A 20,023-nucleotide genomic window follows, 5' to 3' on the forward strand; every position below is an offset into this window, starting at 1 on the left:
GTCTTGGTTTGTTTTCCTTAGAGCTCCATGTATTTCGAACTGCCCTCAAACTCACAATGTAGTGATGTCTAGCCTTGTACTCCTGATCCTCCTGCCCCCGGCTCCCAATCACTGGGAGAACAGGGTTAGGAGTACATGCCTGCCTGCCTGGCTTTGCCTTTCCGGCCTCCTGTGGAGTGGAGCAATCTGTGGTAGCAGAGACCTTTCCTGGGTTCTGCTCCTCTTATAACAGTAAAGACGGAGTCAGGGCCGTGTGTTCCTCAGGTGTCTGGATTCCCAGCAGACCTTTGACAAGGGTCTACTGAGGGATTACTGTACCTCTGAAGTCATGTGACACTGCTGTGTCCAAGCTCTGTCTTGGTGAAGCAGGATGAGGAAGGGATTCCTGGCCATCAGGCTGGGGGCTGCTGCAGTCACCCCTGACTGGTTGAAACAGGGGTCTTGGCCTCTGCTTCTATCCGTCCACCTACCACATCATCTAGCCTAGCCCTCTGCCTGTCTCTTGACATCCCCATCCTCCTGTGGAGGCTGAGATCCAACCCCACAGTGTACTATTCCTTTTTTGCCCTTAGGGTTTATTTTTGTGGTTGGAAATTCCACATTCTTCTGGAACAGTATACAGTACTTTTAATGGGTCTATGTCCCATCCGACAGAACAAACAATTCAACATCAGTATCTGAAACAAATCCCCACTGTCTTAGAACCATGTACAAAAGCCATTGTACAGACTTAGGGCTAGCATGGCGGCATTGCTTAGAATAGGCCCCTGAACACTGGGGTGGGGTGGGGGTAGCAGGTGTGGATGGTTTGCCATGATCCCAAGGGTGGACTTGGCTTCTGCTTTCTCCAGAAGGGCAGCCACATGCCAGTCAGTGCTCTGGTTGTGCATTCCATATCCTGAGTGGTAACCCCTCTAATGAAGCTCAGATGTGACGTTTTCCCTGTATTTGAATCTCCCTTCCATGGTCTACCAATCTGTTGGTGGTGAGGGTGGGGGAACATAGAATATACTCACACGTTTATTTTTGTGATGCTTTTTGTGTGTGTGTGGTTTTTCGAGACAGGGTTTCTCTTTTGTGATGCTTTTAAGATCAACAGGTTGTTTTTAGTTTTCAAAGCATCCTTGTATCACTTCTTCTTGCTACTCCATCAAATATCCCCTCCCTCCAGCCCTGCCTTAGGGGGAGCCTCAGCTGCCCCAGAACTAAATGAGTCACCACAGTCTCTGGCTCCATCTACACAGCACTGAAAATCTGGAGACACCAAGATTCTTTGGGGCCATGCTGCTTTTTGTGCAGCAAGGAAGTGCCTTATGATCTGTGGTCCCCAGAGCTGTGGACTGACTAAGCGGTGTCAACCTCCTCCTGCTCACTGGATGCTCCCTGCTGGTTCAGCCATATGATGGGCTACAGCTGGTCGGCAGCATCAAGGGTCCACTGTATTGTCAGCTTCAGCATGAAGACTTTTTCAGTTTTGACTTGGTGTGCCCAAGGCTTTTGCTTTGAGGAAGATGACCTGAGAGGGAGAGGTCACTCCCTGCTCCTGTTGCTGAGCCACTAGTGCCATTGATACTTCTGGGGATAAGTGACACTAAGTGTAGCGCATGACATTTGTCCTAGTATCTGATTCACTGTGCAGAGAGGCTGCAGTCCTAAGGAAATCATGATAAAGGGTGTGTGTGTGTGTGTGTGTTTGTGTGTGCATGTGTGTGTGCGCACGTGTGTGTGTGTGTGTGTGTGTGTGTGTCCCCGTCTGTCCAGTCTGCCCATTCTGTTATCTGTCTTATACAGAGTACTGCCCCAGAGTGTCTAGTAACAAAAACTCTTGAGTTATCAGGCCCGCCTGTCTATCTTTCCTCTCTTGGTGCTTTCTGTAGACATGCAAGGGTGTGTGTGTTCTTACCAATGTGTGATTGAGTTGGGAGCTCATATAAAGGCTCTTCTATTTGAGGAGACCCTAACCTTTAAAAATCACAGCAAAGCCACAGTTAATATTTTGCAGAGGGAAAAGTTTCAAGGCAAGGTAACCTGTGGAAGAGCCACCCTTTCTTGATGCACATCACATGTGGGCACAGAGGACTGGCAAAGTTGTTCCCATACCCCACAGGATGCAGATACCAGAATGCACAGCACTGATGTGCAGAAGCTGTCAGTAATGTGTAAGGGAGCCTCTTACCAGACTGGGGATGTAGCTCCCCCATGTTTGCCCATTATGCACTAAGTACTGGGCTTGATCCCGTTCCTTGCACTACTGTATGAACCCAGATGTGGAAGCATGTGCCTGTAATCCCAGCACTTGGGAGGTGGAGGCAGACTGATCAGAAGTTAAAGAGAAACTGAAACAGAAACATCTTGACCTCTTACCTCCACCAGGTGAGAGGTCAGGTACTTACAGCTCTTTGGAAGACAGCAGGTTTATGGGTACCTTCCCTTAAATGCCAACTTCACCATGAATACCTTTTCAGTTTTGACTTGGTATGCTCATTCTCTCTGGCTGCTTTCTGTACACATGTTGGGATGGCTAAACTTGGTGACAGACTGACTATATCTGGAATTCCCTAAGCCCACCTCTGAGGGGTGTTTTCCTAGTTGGATTATTTGAGGTGGAAGACCCACCCTGAATTTGATCATTTAAGGTCAGAAGACCCACCCTCAATCCAGGCCAAGGCTTCTGGTGGTGGCTCGCATGACAGGACTGGAAAGAGGAAGCTCTTGCCTTTGCCCTTGCCTGCTCCCCTCGCTCTCACTAGCAGGTTCATCGATCCTACTCCTAGGCCATTATTCCTTCGCCGCTATTAGAACCTCCTTCTTTGGAAATGGAATGTGGACTGTAAATGATAGCTTTCTAGGACCTCTTTGGAACTCTATCACCAGACCGGGACTTCTGAGATATTCAGTCTTGTGGACTGAACAACTACCACACATACACATTCACGCATACATACATACATACATGCATGCATACATACATACATACATACATACATGCATGCATACATATATACATACTTTTTTTTCCTTGTTGCTGAGAGAAAATGCGTGGCAAAAGCAACTTAAGGGAGGGCATTTCTGTTCTAGCTCATGGTTCAAAGGTGCAGTCCATCCTTGCAGGGAAGGCATAGCAGCAGAAAGCCATGTGTGTGAGGCAGCTGGTCACACTGTGCCCATAGCCAAGAATCTGCACAGGATCAATGCTGCTCCGCAGCTCCCTTCTCCTTTTGCTTGAGTCTGGGACCCCAGCCCACTCACTCACCTCCACGGTCAGCCTTCCCACCTTAAGTCTCCCTGTCTAGAAAGTTTCTCAGAGATGTTCCCAGGGGTTTGTCTCCATGGTGATTCTAAATCCCATCCAGTTGACAGTCCAGGTTAACCATCACATATGTTTTCTACATGGTTTCCTGCCTGCCTTTGTTGTGTGTTTTTATGTATGTATGTATGTATGTATGTATGTATGCATGTATGTGGGTGGGAGGGGTGTCTGTCTGACTGTCATCTGTCTGTGATGATTATGTCCCCCATTGCCAGCATTGCTCATGTCACTCTCCTTGTAGCTCACTCCAGCCTTCCTTCCCTCTGTACAGTACTAATCCGTGTTTCCCGAGAAGCGTCCTGAGTCTGTATTTAAGTTTTAATGGCACAGCTGGACATGCAGTTTTACCACCCACGGCTTAGAAATCGACCCAATCAGCCTCTCTGGTCTCTTAAATATCCCTGTGCTCGTTTGGCTTTGTCTGTGAACAAACTGCTCCTTGATGTTCAGGGCTCGTAAAATAGAATTAAAGACAGCACCCATTTGATATAATGCAACAAGCTTACAAACCAAGGATGTTGAGACTGCACGAGGAGCCCAAGGACAGCCACGGCTTGGTTGCCATGTTACAATAGTGACAGACTAGCAATGGCCTAACATTATGGCCCTGAGCTCAAGTATGATAGCGCCAGGTGGCAAGATGACATTTAAGATAAGCACGGTTCAGAAGCAGTCAGATGGTATCTGTGTGCTGGCTTCCAGAGTGCTTCATAGTCTACCCAGAACATCATGGGTGCTGTTTTCTTGGAAGCCCCAGGGTGCCTTCCAGTCAGCAGCTGAGCATTACAGCTGCCCTGGCTCTCACATGACTGTCTTTTCTTTATTGGTGCTTTGAGTGTATGTGGCACATCCCACAGCTGCACACTCATTCATGAAGTCATGACTGTGTTAGCTGCTACTGGAAATGTAACCACTTGCCATGTCTCCTCTGGTCCCGGGCTTGTGCTCATTCACACTTGTGCTCACAGTGGCACTGGGTTTGTGTGCCCATTATGCACACTAGGATTTTGCCATGGCTAGGCTCTGGTAGGAGGTCTGTCTGATGGACACAATTCTCCTTCACCTCAGAGAAATGTTATGGATTGCTTTCATTTGGCCTGTGAGACACATTTCTGCCTCACGCGTCAGGTGAGAGAAAGGACAGTACTCTGGGTGATTTTACAGCTTCATAGAATTCAGCTTCCTGTTCATACTGGCTGCAGAGAAGGTAGCAGAGCTGTTTCTGCATTTGCCAGTGATTGGCACTTGGTGACAGAATTTTTGAAACTTTAACCACTCCCACTGAAATTCCCCTGTGGGCCTTACTAGGAAAAATCAACATTCTATCCTGCTCAGAACCATCACTGTTGACAGCTGTGATTGTCAGTGGTTTCAAGTATCCCTCATGTCAGTGTGGATCTTGTATTTGAGGCTGGCTGGTCTCTTTTAGGCTGAGTTGGGACCTAAAGGAGACTGATTATAAACCGTGGTACACATCCTGCACACTTGAATAGAGGACTTAGGAAAATCCATGGATATAAAATTATGGACTGGACTTGGAACTTTCTAGTAGTCAGCAAGTGAAGTGTATTGGAAAGTAGGGGTATGGAGGAAGGCACAGTGGTTGCCAAATTCTCTCTGGATGGTGGACGAGGAAACAGCCCTTGTTATTCACCAGAGAACCCCGACTGTTCACCATGAGGGTCTTTCCCTAAGAGATGTTGAGCAAGAAGTGGCAGAGAGCAAACATCTGCTGAGAATTAATGATGCCTCCCAGAAACAAATAGACACTTCTTAGCAGTCAGTACAGGGCCCTAACAAGGCTTGGTTGTAATTCAAGTTGTTGGGAAAGTAAGCTTAACAAATGGGAAACTTTTTTGGTTGTATGTATGCTTGTCTATGTGTGTACAGATGCCTGTGGAGACCAAGAGCTATCCTAGGTGTCCTTTCTCATGTGCCATTCCCATTAATCTTTGAGACAGGGTCTCTTACTGGCTTGAAACTCAACCCTTAGGTCAGCAAAGTGCAGACATCTGCCTGTCCCTGTCTCCCCAGGGCTGGGATTACAATTCTGTGCCATCACATCTGCCTCTTCTTTTTAGAGTGTTGAGGATCAGAACTCAGGTCTTTAAGCTTGCGAGGCAAACCCTTTACTGGCTGAACAATCTCCCTGGCCCCCAGAGTGGAGTTTGCTGAACTGCTTCATTCCTTTCTGTTTAGTGGTTGAGCATTTGAGCCACAGAGCTCAGGCACCAAAATATATTATTAAGGCCCTTGTATTGGGACCTATGTAATCTTGGCATTTGTAATTTCATGCTCTAGAATTTCACCTCTACTTACAGTTTGTAAGATGTTGTTTATTTCATGTGTATGTGTCAGTCATGGATTTTGCTTGTTTGTTTGATTGATTGATTTTCATTTGTTTGGTTGGTTGTTTTTTAAGACAGGATTTCTCTGTGTATGTAGCTCCGGCTGTCCTGGAACTCACTCTGTAGACCAGGCTGGCCTTGAGCTTGCCTCTGCTTCCCAAGTGCTGGGATTAAAGGCATGTACAACCACCACCTGGCTTTATTTTATTATTATTTATTTTTATTTTACATGCCTTGGCATTTTGCCTGCTTATATGTCTGCATGAGGTTGTCGGATTTACAGCAAGTTGTGAGCTGCTCTTCTTCCTCTTTTTCTTCCTCTTCTTCCTCCTCTTCTCTCCTCCACTCCATCTTTCCCTACTGATTCAGACTGAATTTTTCCATTGTGTATTGTCCATGTATGAATATAGCACTTAAGGTTTTGAGCGACTGAATCTATCAAAAAATCGTATCTCATGAGTTAAAATGCCCACGCCTGCTTTCTCCATGTAGCAGTTTCTCTTCTTTTAAATATCACATATTTTTCTTCTCCTGGGTAAAATCCATCAGCTGTGTTGGCCCCCAGATAGCATGCTTGCTGATCTTTCTGCCAGTGTGTTAATCAGGCTTGTGCCCTAAGCCTTAGGAAGGGGTTCCACTCTCACAGTACTGGATTTTCTAGGATATATCATGTCAGTGCTCAGAAAGGACATTTGTAGCACCAGCCGTGAGCTAGCTCCCTACTGGTTTCCTTGCTGTAGAGGAACTGTAGTTGTTAGGCTTCCTGTACTGAGGGCTTAGGAAGGTGGGGGTGGGCTACCTGCACAATGGAGCCTGACCTTATGGAGATAGGGGAGTCTGGAGGACCCAGCTGGCAAATGCTATACATCTTGAGAGCCTGACTATACAGCATTCCAGGATCCAGCAACCCTGGGCTTCTGACTTGACATCTTCTTTCTTTGAAGTCCATGGATCTAGCTACCTTGTTACTTTGTGTTTCTTTTTCTATTGCCTAGCTTTCCTGGTAGCTTCATGGTAGTTTTAGGCTCACCTATGAACTACTTTTCCCTTTTGTCATTGGTGTCGGCACCATTGGTGTCTGGAGCATAACTCTCAGAGGACCAACTTTTAATGAAGGAAGATACAATGAAACTCGGTCACAAACATTCCGGAAGGAAGGTTCCCTGATGTCCGTGCGCTTCCTATGACCTTGGCTTACACTCTGTGTCTGAACCTATGCTCTTTCTAATGAACTGGGCTCTGTCTGACATGTGCTCCAGCTGAGACCACACGCTGTCCTCTAGGGGTCCCTAGTCTTCTAGCTCATTTGCCTAGTAAAGTCACAGGGTGTCTGTTCCTTTGAGATTGGCCTTCTTGATGTGCTGGGATTTTCAGATAGGTAGCTTTGGGACCAGGAATGAGGCTCAGACTGCTATGTCCAGAAAGCACCAGCAATCTTGCAGACTTTACATTCCTTTTCCGTTGTCCTCAGAAGCTGGTGGGAGTACAGGGCAAGGGCATGAGCTCTTCTCCCTCAACAGCTTTTGGACCTGTGTGTGGTGTGGATGGTATAGCAAAGCCAGCTTCCCCAAGTTGTGGGAACCTCCAAACCACGCCCTTCTACCTCTCAAAATTCCCTTCCTCTTTAGTATGTTCTTTTGACTATTTTTAATTATTTTGCTCTTTGCATAATTGAAACAAGCCATTTTCTGATTTTTTTTTTAATTGTTTATAACTAATTTATTGCACGTAGCATAGATATTTTCTACCAGTGAGGTTGATTCGAATTGCCTCTTTATTTAATTCCAAGATGAGAAATCAAACCACTCTTCAAGAGCTGCCAGTGATGAAGGGCTCTCAGGTCTCTTACTTAGGGACTCTCACTTCAGAGGGAGCTTGAAAAGGCAGCATCTGCAGGAGAGCACTGAGAACACTGTGCACGCCTCCGCGCCATGTTGAGAGCTCCCAGCCACTGTCTGTCTCTGTCCCATTGGCACTTGGTGGTGGAGGATGCAGTGTACTTCATGAGAGCAGAAGCCAAGTGTCCTCTCTGTCCAGTGCATGGGGCATCTCTAGGAGCCAAATAAACAGAAGGGAAAACATTTCTTTATAGCCATCTGCTGCCCTACCTCCACCCCAACCACCACCCCAACCTCCCAGGATAGACCTGTCCTAAATTCTCATTCATTGCAGTCTTGGGACCTAGCCTCCACTGGCTGAGGACTAAGATAGACCAGGTGAGGGAACATTGATTGTAGCAGAGGCAGGAAGAACAAACCTTCAGGTTAGTTCAGTCTGGATTATGGAATAGATAAGAGACAGTGTGGATTGTATAGTGGGACTTCCTCCAAAGCAGATGAACAAACTAACTGACAAAAATCTTGAAGGGAACCAAAGCAACAAACTAGCTGGGTTGCCTGGCAATGCCTTAGGTATCCTTTTGGTGACTAAATGAATTAAGATTCCCCCCACACCCCCCCCCCAGAGGCCAAGGGGCTGTGTCCATATAGACTTTGGCTGCTGTATTTAGGAATAGAGGGTTTCTGGCATCTACTGAGCAGAGTTCAGGGATGTTCCTGACCCACCCGGTAGAATAAATAATGGCTTTAAAGTGGTCTTGTTCATGGTGTGCTATTACAGCAATAGAAACATAACTTAAATGAGGAGGATCTAGGAGAAATTGGGGAAAGGGAAAACATGACCAAAATATATTGTATACATTTCTTCAATAAAGATTATTTAAATTAAAAAAATGAAAAAGAGCTTGACTGAGGTTTAATGTAGGAGACAGCCACTCTGGGCAGAAACCATCTATGCAAGTGGGGCTGGACTGCGCAAGAAAGATGGCTCAATGTGAACCAGAGCAGGCTCTGGCAAGCAGTGTTCTTTCTTGGTTTCTGCTACAGATCATGCCTCTGGTTCCTGCCTTGACTGCCCCCAAAGACAGTGCTATTCAGCAGTGTAAGCTGAAATCAATCCTTTCCTCCCCTAAGCTGCTTTTGGCCCAGTGCTCTATCCCAGCAACCAAGAGGGAAGGAACTCCAGCACCATGTCCGTCCAGAGTCCTCTGCTGACCAGCTTCGAGGAGGCTGGTAAATTTACCCTAGGCTGAAACGTTAATTAAGAATTGGAACAAGAATGGAAGGAGTGATGGGAATGGAGTGCGTCACTGAAGCCTGACCTGCAGTGACTGCCTGGGTCCTGCCCCAGCAGTCAGGTAGTGAGGTGGAACCCAGATAGGCAGAGCAGAAGCTGATGACCTCTGTTGTTTGACTCTCTGTTACTATTCAGGGGCCCCGACAGCTGATTGCTTCTGGCAATGAACTCCTGCTGGTAGTTCAGGGAAATTAGAAAAGAAACTTGGTTACTTGGGACCTTTACACTGACTCAGGCTTCTCCCTGCCTGTATGAGAAGTCAAGTTCCTTAAATCTTGGTGCGCCAAGGAGAAAAGAAAAGAGAAAAGAAAAGGAAGAAAGTCAGGTCCACACAGAGACACACACATAACTGGATGGAGCAAAGAAGGGCTACAGTGCCACTTTATTGTTGTTCTTAATTTTTATACTTTCCTAGGAGAGTTGATCAGATGGTTTTTTTAAAGCATTTTACAGTCCATAAGTTCATAGTAAGCTTAAGGCAATAGTTCATGTCACAGTTCGATAAAACTTGAGGAGTTACAGCGGAATTGTTTACATGGCTTTCCATTGAGACTAGTACCTGACTAAACAGTCATTATCTGCTTTCTAGACCTATAATTTCATTTTAAGTTTAAAGCAATAATCTTTATGTCATAAGTTAACATGGTTTTGTCAAGAGACAAATCATCTGCCTTGTGTCTTATTTTTTATTTTATATAGACAAACTAGTTCATCATTTATTTTATTGTAGGTGTCCTTGCACCTACAATAAATTGCCCATTTCCAGTTTATGATCTTTAGTTACCAGGTAGTGGCCTCATTCCTAACCTAGAAGGAATGTTTTCATCTATTGTAAATTTGCTCAAAGCCTGTTTTCTTTTCCTAGAGAAATTACCCTGTGGCACACAAAGGTTTACAGAGCTCTATCTGCAGTTTTTATTCTATAGGGGGTTTGAGAGTACTTATTCCAGTTGAAGAATTCTATAAGATTATTATCAGGAATTATGAAACCATCAATTCATCTAAACAGCATTATTCCATGAAAGTACATCTTCATATTGATTCTGCAAGAAATCTGCCCAATATGCTGGGCTGATGCCCAGGAAGCATGAGGCTGTGTAATAGAGGCAGGAAAGGCATATCTACACAAGAAGCAATCCTGGGATGAAGACTCTGAGGACCCTGCATCTCAGAGCATACCTGTCACAGCCATGCACAACAGTGGACCATGTCTAGAAAACTCACTTGCTGGCCATAGCTTTTCCTAGATGTTTTCTAACAAGTGACCACAGGAGCTATTGCCTTGGCCATTTCTATGGATGTAGGAAAAAAAAATGTCTTTGTTCCTCCGTATCCAAGAAATTGGTCATAGGTATTGATCATTAGAAATATGAATGTTTCCATGAAGATGGAAAATACATCAAAGGTGTATTATGAAGAATGAAACTCTTTTTTCCCATAAACATACTTATTTCTTATGACATTTGAATATATTAAATTGACAGACTTACTTGATTTATAATTAAGTCAGCCAGCATTACTGGCTGTCTTCATTAAAGTAGTTATATATGGTTGGCTGGGACTTGGGAAGCTCATTGACTTATGCAGTTGCCCTTTGTTCCCAAACATGGTCTATGGAATTGTGGAACTGCCTCAACACTGTAGCATGTCAGAGCTACAGGCTCTAAGGATGACCCTACTCTGGCTTCAGATGAGGCTCTGAGATGTGGCAGGTTATACTGGTTCCAGAAATGTATGCAGTGGAGCAGACTGTACACTGGTTACCAGAAATGTATGCAGTGTAGCAGACTGGAACCAGTCTTGCTCCTAGGCTGAGAGCAGTGAGCTATGACTCCTTCTGCCCTCAAAACTCCTTGGAAAGATCATTGAAATAGTGAAAGGCAAAGGCTTGGTCATAGATGGGTCCTTACTGAGGACTGGAAACAGGAGTCACTGTTGTGCTACTGAGGTAGTAGTATAGACAGTGCTTAGATTTGGTGATAATATTATCACTATGTAGAATCGTTATTCCTGCCCTCCCTTCCTCCTCCTCTTCCTTCCTCCCTTCCTCCCTTCCTCCCTTCCTCCCTTCCTCCCTTCCTCCCTCCCTCCTTCCCTCCTTCCTTCCTTCCTTCCTTCCTTCCTTCCTTCCTTCCTTCCTTCTGTGCTAACAGTTCTTTACACATACATACTCACACAAACACACACACACATACACAAAGAGCTTTGTGGAAGTGTGTGTGTGTGCATGCGCGTGCGCTGCAAATACTTTTCTCAACTCAGTAACTGCAGAGCTTCCTCTCATCATAATGTTTCTGTTGGTTGACATTTTAATTTTGTCTTGAAGACTTGCAGAAAGACACTGACTAGAGTCACCTCTGGTAACTGTCCAGGTAGCAAGGCTTCACATTTCTCCAATGCAGTGTCACCAAGAGATGCTGTTCTTACAGTGAGCTTGGCCTCAGTACTAAGTGTGAATGAAAGTCCATAGTTAGCTGCCTGCCACTCACAAGGTTAAAAATAAGGTTGAATAATATGTCGTCCCCATCTTCAATCCAACCTGACCCTGTTCTCTGATTCTAAAAATTTAAATGTGGGATACATGCCCAAATCTATGAAGGAATTGTAACCATGCCCGCTACGACTGTGCTTTATCTGAAACTCTCAGCACGACTGTGGGAATACTGCACCTAGAGATATTTGAAATCTTTCCAACAACCTCAGAGGCTGCAGGGTACCTTGTCCACCACACAGTAGGTATTCAACAGTGCTCATCTAACTGCCAATCTAAAATAATGAGTGTCAGTAGAAATCATCCTACTGTGGCAGAGGATGACCTTGAACTTCTGAGCCTCCCGCCTCTACCTTCCAAGTGTTGGGTTTATTGGCATGCAGCAGCACACCTGCTTCACGCTGAGCTGAGACTTGAACTCGGGGGCTTTGTGCAAGCAAAGCAAGCATTCCGCCAGCTCAATTACATCCCCCAGCCCCTGGGAAAGATCAAGAAGTCAACTGGTAAGGCCATGAAACCCTCTGTGGCAGATGCAGGTGCACATGCTCTCTTATGTTTGGGTCCACAAAGAAATTATTGTAGATGCCAATATGCAGTGAGCAAAGACTCCTTATGCTCCTGACAATCTAGTAATGACTGAATTTCCTTAGCCAAAAGTTGTCCCAAGTTTACCTGCGGCACCTTCTTGCAGATCTCAGTCTGTAAACCTGGCTCAGATCAGCATTTCTGCTGCAGGCCCGGGAGCTGCAGGAGCTGCTGACTGCCAGAGCTGGCTGCTTCATGGTTAACCTTTCCAGTAAGGCATCAAAGAAGGGGTTTTACTTAATATTGTACCTGTCAAATTCCCAGAGCTGTGAGTAAATTGAAGATACAAATTATGTTGTAAAGTGAAATATTTTGTGTTATTCTACAGTTTGGTTGATTTAGGAAGAAAATGAACTCTGACAGCTTGATCTTTTCAGTTCAGTGGATTCTAATGGTCCAAAACAAAAGCCCACACTGCAGGCTCTTCTTCCCTTCCTGTTTATGAGCAGTGTGGCTGCAAGCTGTGCCCTGCTCATACTATACCTCCAGGACAACCGGCTCCATGCTGGGGATGCACAGGCCCTTGGGAACAGCGGGATAGTGCTGGTTGCGTATGTATGTATGTATGTATGTGTGTATGTATGTGTGTATGTATGTATGTATGTATGTATGTATGAATACTCAGCGTCCCTGTGAGTGGAAGGAGGCCTCTCTGTGTCTGGCCCACTTGCCTCAGTGTTTTTTACAGGAAAGGGACCTGTGCTCCTAGTTTGTCTAACTCGGGGCTGCTGTTACCATGACTTCTGTGCCTACATAGAGGTGATTACCTTGATGGCTGCAGGAGCTGCTCGCTGGAGTGCACGGGGGGGGGGGGAGGTCGGTCAGAGAGCCCTTCACTTTTCCATCATGAAGCTCATAGCCTCCCGGGACCAGCGATTCTCTGTGTTCACCAAAAGCATTTTGTAACATTGCCACCGTGAACTCCGTACTTGTGATGCGTTGGGGAGGGTCATGGGGTTTAGAAAGATGACAGACAGAGTGTTTTGTAGGCTTAGCTTCCTTCGGTGGGGGGCTGAGCTGCTAGTGCTGTCCACTTTAGTCTTGCCTTGCCTAAGGTCCTTTGGCCTTCACACCTTTGATAGGAATCCCCTTTGCCCTAAAGAAGAGGACCAGGCTGCCAGCAGCCATGGGTGGTAGTTTAGACTCTTCCTCCAAAAGTCCCCAAGCATAGCCCTTGCCACCTACAGCTGGCTCCTTGCCACTCTCCCTAGTTCCTGGGACTAAGGGACCAGGGATCTGCTTTACTTCTTCAGACTGACTTTACTGAATCACCAGTGTTAGTAATCACTGGGAGGAAGGGCTTCCAGTCAGCTACCAGCCACAGGTGATTTGGAGGTGGAGTATTCAGAGCAAATGGGTATGTGGGTAGGTAGGTAGGTAGGTAGGTATCTTTATCTTTGGTATTAAACCTATGACATTAGGTAGGTTCGGAGAATATAGTGTTGATCTTCTATGAGCTGCTCTTATGGTTAAATGTAGTTTGCTCGTATGTTATAGTCTTACTACGTCTTCCTGGTACTGTGAAGTGGATTGAAACCTGCCAGAAACCACAGTGAACGGGATTGCTCTATATCTCACTGATGTTCTACCTAGAGGATGAATTTGGCTGGTCTCTCAGCCTAAAGAAACCATATCTATACAGATGTCTACAGGAGTTCTTGACTGCTAGGTGCAGGAGCTAGAGGTAGTCTCCTAGGGCAGAGAACGATCCTCAGTATAGGTCGTTCCTGGATTCGTTTTGAAATCCAGGCTTTAGAACACCAAAGGGACATCAACATTAGGCTCCCCAGGGCCTGGGCATTAGAGCAAGGAGCATGGACAAGGAGTTAGGCTGGAGAGCTGACCAGGAGGGAGCCTCTGGAATAATCCAGACCATAGATGGTTTTGTCCCAGAATGCGGTGGTCATGGAGAGGGAAAAATGGGGCATTAGAAGTATTTTCCAGGTAAGACCAAATGGAGCTAAGACTTAGCTACAAGGAGTAAAAAAGGTATAGGTAAAAAGGCAGCCTATTGTCAAGGTTAGCCAAGGGTGATTGGCAGCTCACCCTTGATGTGGGGAAACAGCTTAACTGAGTGGGAATATTCACAAGCTCTCTTTCCCATCATGCTCAGTGTCTCCCCCCTACCCCACTGTCTCCCTCCTACAGAGAGGAATTCCACTATGTTTATACTTAATTATGAAGAGAATTAAGGACTGAGAAATGAGGCAGTGTGCTGAGTTTCCTGTGGAGGGCCACATGCAGGATTGTGTCTGAAACCTCTTGGCTTCTCCACCGAGAACTGGTGTTCATCCTTTGCTTTTCCATCAGGGATGCATGGTCTGCCGCAGACTGTCGGGAGATAACCAGTAGAAGGGCTCAGCTAGCAAGTAGGCCTTAACACTCAAGTCAGATGTTACCATTTAGGGTGCTGTTAATAATGGCATGGTGCTACCAAGATGCCTGGGAGGAAAAAACAATGTTGTTAGAGACAGGGAGTAGAGGTAAACAGAAGTCCCTGTGGCTGAACAGATGAGAAGATCCACACAGCACAGGGAACTGAGAGGGGGAGCCAAAGTAGGAGGAAAACCAGCAGAGAAAAGACAACGGTAAGCTCCTAAGAGAAGGTGTGCCAGTTAACAGAGAAGTGACCTAAGGGATGTCCACTGTGTCCATCCCCATGCAGTTCGCATGTGTGTGCATTGACCTTGGGCAGCCCTCTCTGAACTCCATGCTGCTTACATTCATGGAAAGGGTGTGCTTAGGGATCTGGGATACCGTGGTGGTTTTTCTGTATTTATTGTTTCTTTGATGGTGGGGCAGTGGGTAGTAATTGAGCATACTCTGATGGAGGAAGAAAAAGGTGATATGTAGGTGTATTTGATGGAAGTTGGGATGACTTCAGCAACAGGGGGGTGGCCTTGATGGGAAGAGAGTTGATTGACTGGGGCAGTTGGGGAGACAGAGTCAACATGTGTGCATAGATGTAGGAAACCCTTATATGGCTTCTATTTCTCAAGACTAAAGTTTGGTCAATAGCAGTAAGGAGTCAAAGCAGTAGTGTGTGTGTGTGGGGGGGTCTATCTACATGTGTGTAGTACCCATATTAACTCTACCTAGGGCATTCACCATGTTTCCCTCACTGTGACTGTTTCCATGTGTGTGGCCCTGAGACACATGTTGTGTCACATAAAGTCTGGGATAGACTCATGAATACAGGGATCTAAAAAGATATATCACTTTAAATAACTGCTACTAAGTCACCCTCCCGTGAACATTTCTAGATGGATTCTTGTCTTTTAAGCTTCAACAAACCCTGTTAGCCATCAAAACCCACTGGTCTCTCAAAATAGCCCGCTCGGGCTCCTCCTCTGCAGGTGTATATGGCAGCCTGGCCCTGGGACTGGGAGGGAATTCAGGAACCAGAGTTCTGGCTTGTGTCTAAAGCCCCTCTGGCATCTCTTAATTGTCTCTTTTGGACAGTAGAGCTGCTTTAAATGTCCTGTTGCTGGTTTTTCTACACTAAAAGCCAGTTCCATAATGTTCAGGTATCTTTCCAGGCCAGCTACCCTGCTGGCCCTCCACTGCCCCTGCCTCTTGTTTCTTTTCTTGACTTCAATTCCTCTTGTCTTCTCAAATAACTAAGAAGTGACTCTGAATGCCTGGTGCCTCATGGACAATCCCAGGACCCAGCTATGATGTACTTGAAGCAGGTGACTTGCAACTCTCCATCCCCTTTCCGTTTTAATTAGAGGTAGACATGTCTTCTCAGACCTTCCTCATCTGGGCTGAGAAGTCTTGGAGGTAGCAAAGTGAAACTTGATTATTCCAGTCACTCCTTAGAGAGGCCATTGCATTTCCACTTTCTTGGTGAAGAGTGGAAGAAAAGAATACAGAACTCACATAATGGTGAATCTTACAGACCACTCCCTGTGGCTGACCTCACCTTGCTAGTTCCTCAGACATAAGAAGCACATCCCTAGAGCTATCGAGCAGTGCACACAGTGCTAGGGAATCCAGTGGACTAGATGCACTGTCCTGTTCTTGTTCATACACTATTAGTGCCAGCTCTAGCAGCCATGACTGAGAGACTCTGGTCTCAGCTGCCTGAGGTGGGGGTGGGGTGGTCCAACTCAACAAGGCACACACAGAATTTCCCTTTCAGAAAAGGATCACAGTCCTGGATAACTTTGGAGCATCAGCCTTTGATGCTGTCCCTGCAATTACAATATTGTGAAATCATGCCATCCAGTGCAATCGTATTCAGTCCGACTTGGTAAGCAGACAGTTGCTAAGCTGGTTGAGCTTTGAGAACTATAATGCATCCAGATCTGGGGACAGAGCTGAGTGGTAGAGTCTTCCCCAGAATGCAGGAGACTCTATGTTCAAGCCCCAGGATTGCAAATAATAAATACTTACACACCAGCCAGGCGTTATCATGGTTCTCACTCTATATAATCATGCACCCATTTCCCAAAGGTCAACAATAGGTCTCCTTGTTGGGTTGTTAGTGCAGTTGTCCTGGAGTACAGCTCACAGTGCCTTCCTAGAACTGGATACCCTCAACAAGCCAACTTTTATTCCTTAGAAGTCGAATAAGAACTGAAAGCAACTGGCAAAGGACTTTGTACCCTGTGCAGATTTTTACCAATTCCTTATCTGTGTCCTACATAATATCGTATGTTTAAATGAGTAAACCTCTATAGTTCTCCAGCTGCTGGGTCTGCAGTTACTCACGAACCCTTGAAACATGATAACCATGCTTCTAGGTCCTCAGAAAAATAAGAGCAAAGTATTTATTTTTTCCTCTCAGATCCAAGCAAATGGAGTCAGAGAAATGGGTCAGCAGTTGACAGCTGCTGTTGCAGAAGACCTGTGTTCCCACCACTCACTTGGTATGGCTTGGGGTGGCTCACAACCATCTGTAATTCAGCACCAGGCAATGGATCTGATGCCTCTGGCCTCTGAGAGCAGCTTGGTTCATCTTGATGCATCCCCAGACAGACTCATATGTATACACAGAACAATAGGAATAAATCTTGAGATATTTTTGAAGTTTTAGGAAAATATTGTCAAGGAAGCAAGCAAGGGTTGAGTTCAGTGGACCAGAAGTTCAGCTGTCTGTTTCCACCTGACATCTCCTGCATGGTCTAAGGGAACTAACCAAGGGTGAAGGAGCACTGGGTGACTAAATTCAGAAACTCAAGGAGGAGGCCAGTGTAACTACGCAGGCTTCTAGTCTCCCCTAATCCCAGGGCACTGATCCCGAGTGCTCCCTGACAAGGTAAAGTACTTACCTGCTTGACAGGAGAGGGGAGTGTGTAGAGGGGTCAAATTATTTTGCTATTCTTCCACAGGATGGGCTCTTATTGATCCGAGTGTAAACGCTGACTAAAGTCCAGGATGCTCTGAGCATTCTATACTATGTGGAGTATTTCCTAAATGGTAATAGGATCAATGATAGAGATCAGGCGTTGAGCAACCTGAAGGGCCCCACTGTAGCTGATAGGTGCCCCGAAGATGCCAGGTTCCCAGGAAATGCATGGTGAACTGACGGCTGTTCTCCTTCCTGCTTTGCAGTTGGTCATTTTCCAGTGCCACATTTTCCATGTACAGGTATGAATTTAAATGCAAGTATTTTCTTAGAATAAGTCACATTTGTGGTATTGCGAACATGGTTAGACATCTGTGTAACTTTTACATAGACTGTCATCAAAGATCATGAAATTCACAACAAAGCATTTAGCGTTTATTGAGCTTTTAGTCTGGACCTCACACTTTGTACTATTTATTTAAAATCCTCCCAGTAGCCACAGAGGTCAGGTTGTATGGTCCTTATTTCAGTGGTGATGGCGCTGACCTTGATAATCTCTTCGGAGCACAGCAAGATCTCTACCTAATCAGTAAGCCTGGAACTGTGTTTGCCTGGCTCCAGAGCACATGCCCTCTTTTTTTAAAAACCCCACTCAGTTTGCACACCCCCACCCCTACTCCTTTATAATTTCTTTGGCACAGTTTTGTGCCATGTGGGGGAAAGGTCAAGACCTCAGGTCATCAGGCCATGTCACCATATAGGCAAGCATTGTATTCCCCTTCTCTGCACCGCCATACCCTCCCCCCTGCCTGCCGAGCAAATGCCTGGGCATGCATACATAGTTGAGATTCAGAGAAATCTGTTCCTGCTCACCACTGCCCGTTCCTGTATGTTCACCTTGCTCAATGCGCTTTGGATGGGGCGTAGAAGGCAGGCTCCCCGCCCGGACTTCCAGACCATCCCCTGCCAGACTGCAGTGGTAAGAGGATGCTGCAGCCCTCCTCCTGCTCGTGGCTCAGGAAGAACGGACGTGCCCAGCAATTTATAAAGGATTATCGCACGCAAAGGCAATATTTGCTTCTCTCCCTCATTTCTCATTCGCCCACATCAGTGGCTCTCTCCCAATATCTCCTTATAGCAGAGTTGTAAGAAAGTGACCTTAACATTGAATCAAATACCACACACTTTTTTTTCCCCGAGAAAATTTCTGTGGTTTTGGAAACTTGTTTCATATACTTTTTTTAAAGGAGTGGAACCTTTGTTCTTTTGTTCTTTGAGTAAAATGTGCTGGTAGTGAATATCTTTTATTTTCCTGTAAGGATTTTCTTTTCAAGTCATACAAAACCGCTCCATGTTCCATGCAGCCAGCTCCTCTGTCCTCATCATCTTCCATTGAGACAACTCTGGGCTCTTGGGAAACAGAACAGGGAATTAATGGGAATTCACCCATCCCTGAGCTGCTGGGGACGAAGCTAGTGGCTCTTGCAGGCACTCAGCTTCCTCTAGACAAGTTTGGCAGCAGTGAATTCAGGTAGATCTTCTGTCCGTGACTGCTTGAGAATTGTGTGCCCATAGGAGAAGGTGTGCAGTGGGGATGTGCAGCTCTGTCCTTCCAATATGTCTGCCATCTTCCCGGTGCTGCTCCAGAACTATAGAGAGGGCTCCCCCTTTCCTATCTCCCTTCTGTTATGTTACTCCAAAGTAGGGGGTTAATCAAGCGTATTTCACAGGCTGGAGAGACAGCTCAGTTGAAAAAGTGGGTTCTGTCTCCAGAACCCATGTAAAAATGCCCAGGTTAGTTGAGCAAGCTCATACTTGCATTGCTGGATTGTGCTGAATTCAGGTGGAACCTTGGAGCTTGCAGCCAGCCAGTTAAGCCTATTTGCTAGGTAGGCCAGTGACAACCCCTCACCTGCGGAAGATAGATTGTTTTTTTGAGGATGACAACTCAAGTTGTCCTCTGGCCTCCACCTAGAAGTGTATACACACACATACACACACACACACACACACACACACACACACACACACACACACACATCCCCATTAAAACAGAACATTTTCAGCTCTTGCATTTATAAAAAGTGAAAAAGCAATGTCTCAGCCTGGGTCCATGTTTCTTTCTTGAGTTAGCGATGGCCAATACTGTTTAGTTTAGCCAGCTATTCCTTTGGAATTTACAGTAAGGCCACATTTAATATATTTCCATTTAGCAAGTATTTGTTCTCAATAACTGCCTTGGCTCTTTATTTGATTTGGGGAAAGGGGGCCTAGTCCTCTATATTTTCAGTGTGGCTAGAAGTAAAGTCTCCAGGGCTTTGCCCCTGATGTAATTTTATTTTTAAATTGAAAAGTGGATTTATTTAATGTCCTCCAAGAAGCAAATTCACAAAGCTCGGCAGCCCTAAAATGCGCTGCCAAAGTTGTAATTGGTAAGAAGTTAGCAAGAAAGAGGGATTAGCTTGTTGAGCCATGGCGTAGCAAATTGTCATGGTCTTGAGTAGTTTTGTGGCTTGTTAAGAAAATGATCCTGAGTTTAGTATGCATCCCCATGCCGTAACATTAGAAAGCCCCAACATGAAGAGAGTCTTTGCAGGGAGAATTTGTAAATAGATATCTTTTAACTCTCCTGGAGGAGTATATAAGGACTTATTCCAGTGTCTAGGAGGAAAGTCTCCCTGTTGGCCGGGAAGCTGCACTGCCTATGGTTACAGGTACTGAACAGGTATGGGATATCCTGGCAAAACTTTTCCATTCATCATTTTCCGGGCTCCTCTCCATCCCGTGACACACTCCTGCACAGGCATCACTGAGGAAGGGACCCTGAGAGCCTGTGGTTATCATAGGTAAGCATAAAACAT

General features: G+C 45.7%; 1 protein-coding gene across 2 annotated transcripts in view; it reads left to right on the forward strand.

Moving 5' to 3' along the window:
- Positions 1-20,023, forward strand: part of Dock1 (dedicator of cytokinesis 1) — a 503,515-nt gene that overhangs the window by 326,716 nt on the left and 156,776 nt on the right. The window lies entirely within an intron of this gene.

This window comes from Mus pahari, chromosome 1 (genome assembly GCF_900095145.1).
Source record: "Mus pahari chromosome 1, PAHARI_EIJ_v1.1, whole genome shotgun sequence".
Classification (NCBI taxonomy): domain Eukaryota; kingdom Metazoa; phylum Chordata; class Mammalia; order Rodentia; family Muridae; genus Mus; species Mus pahari.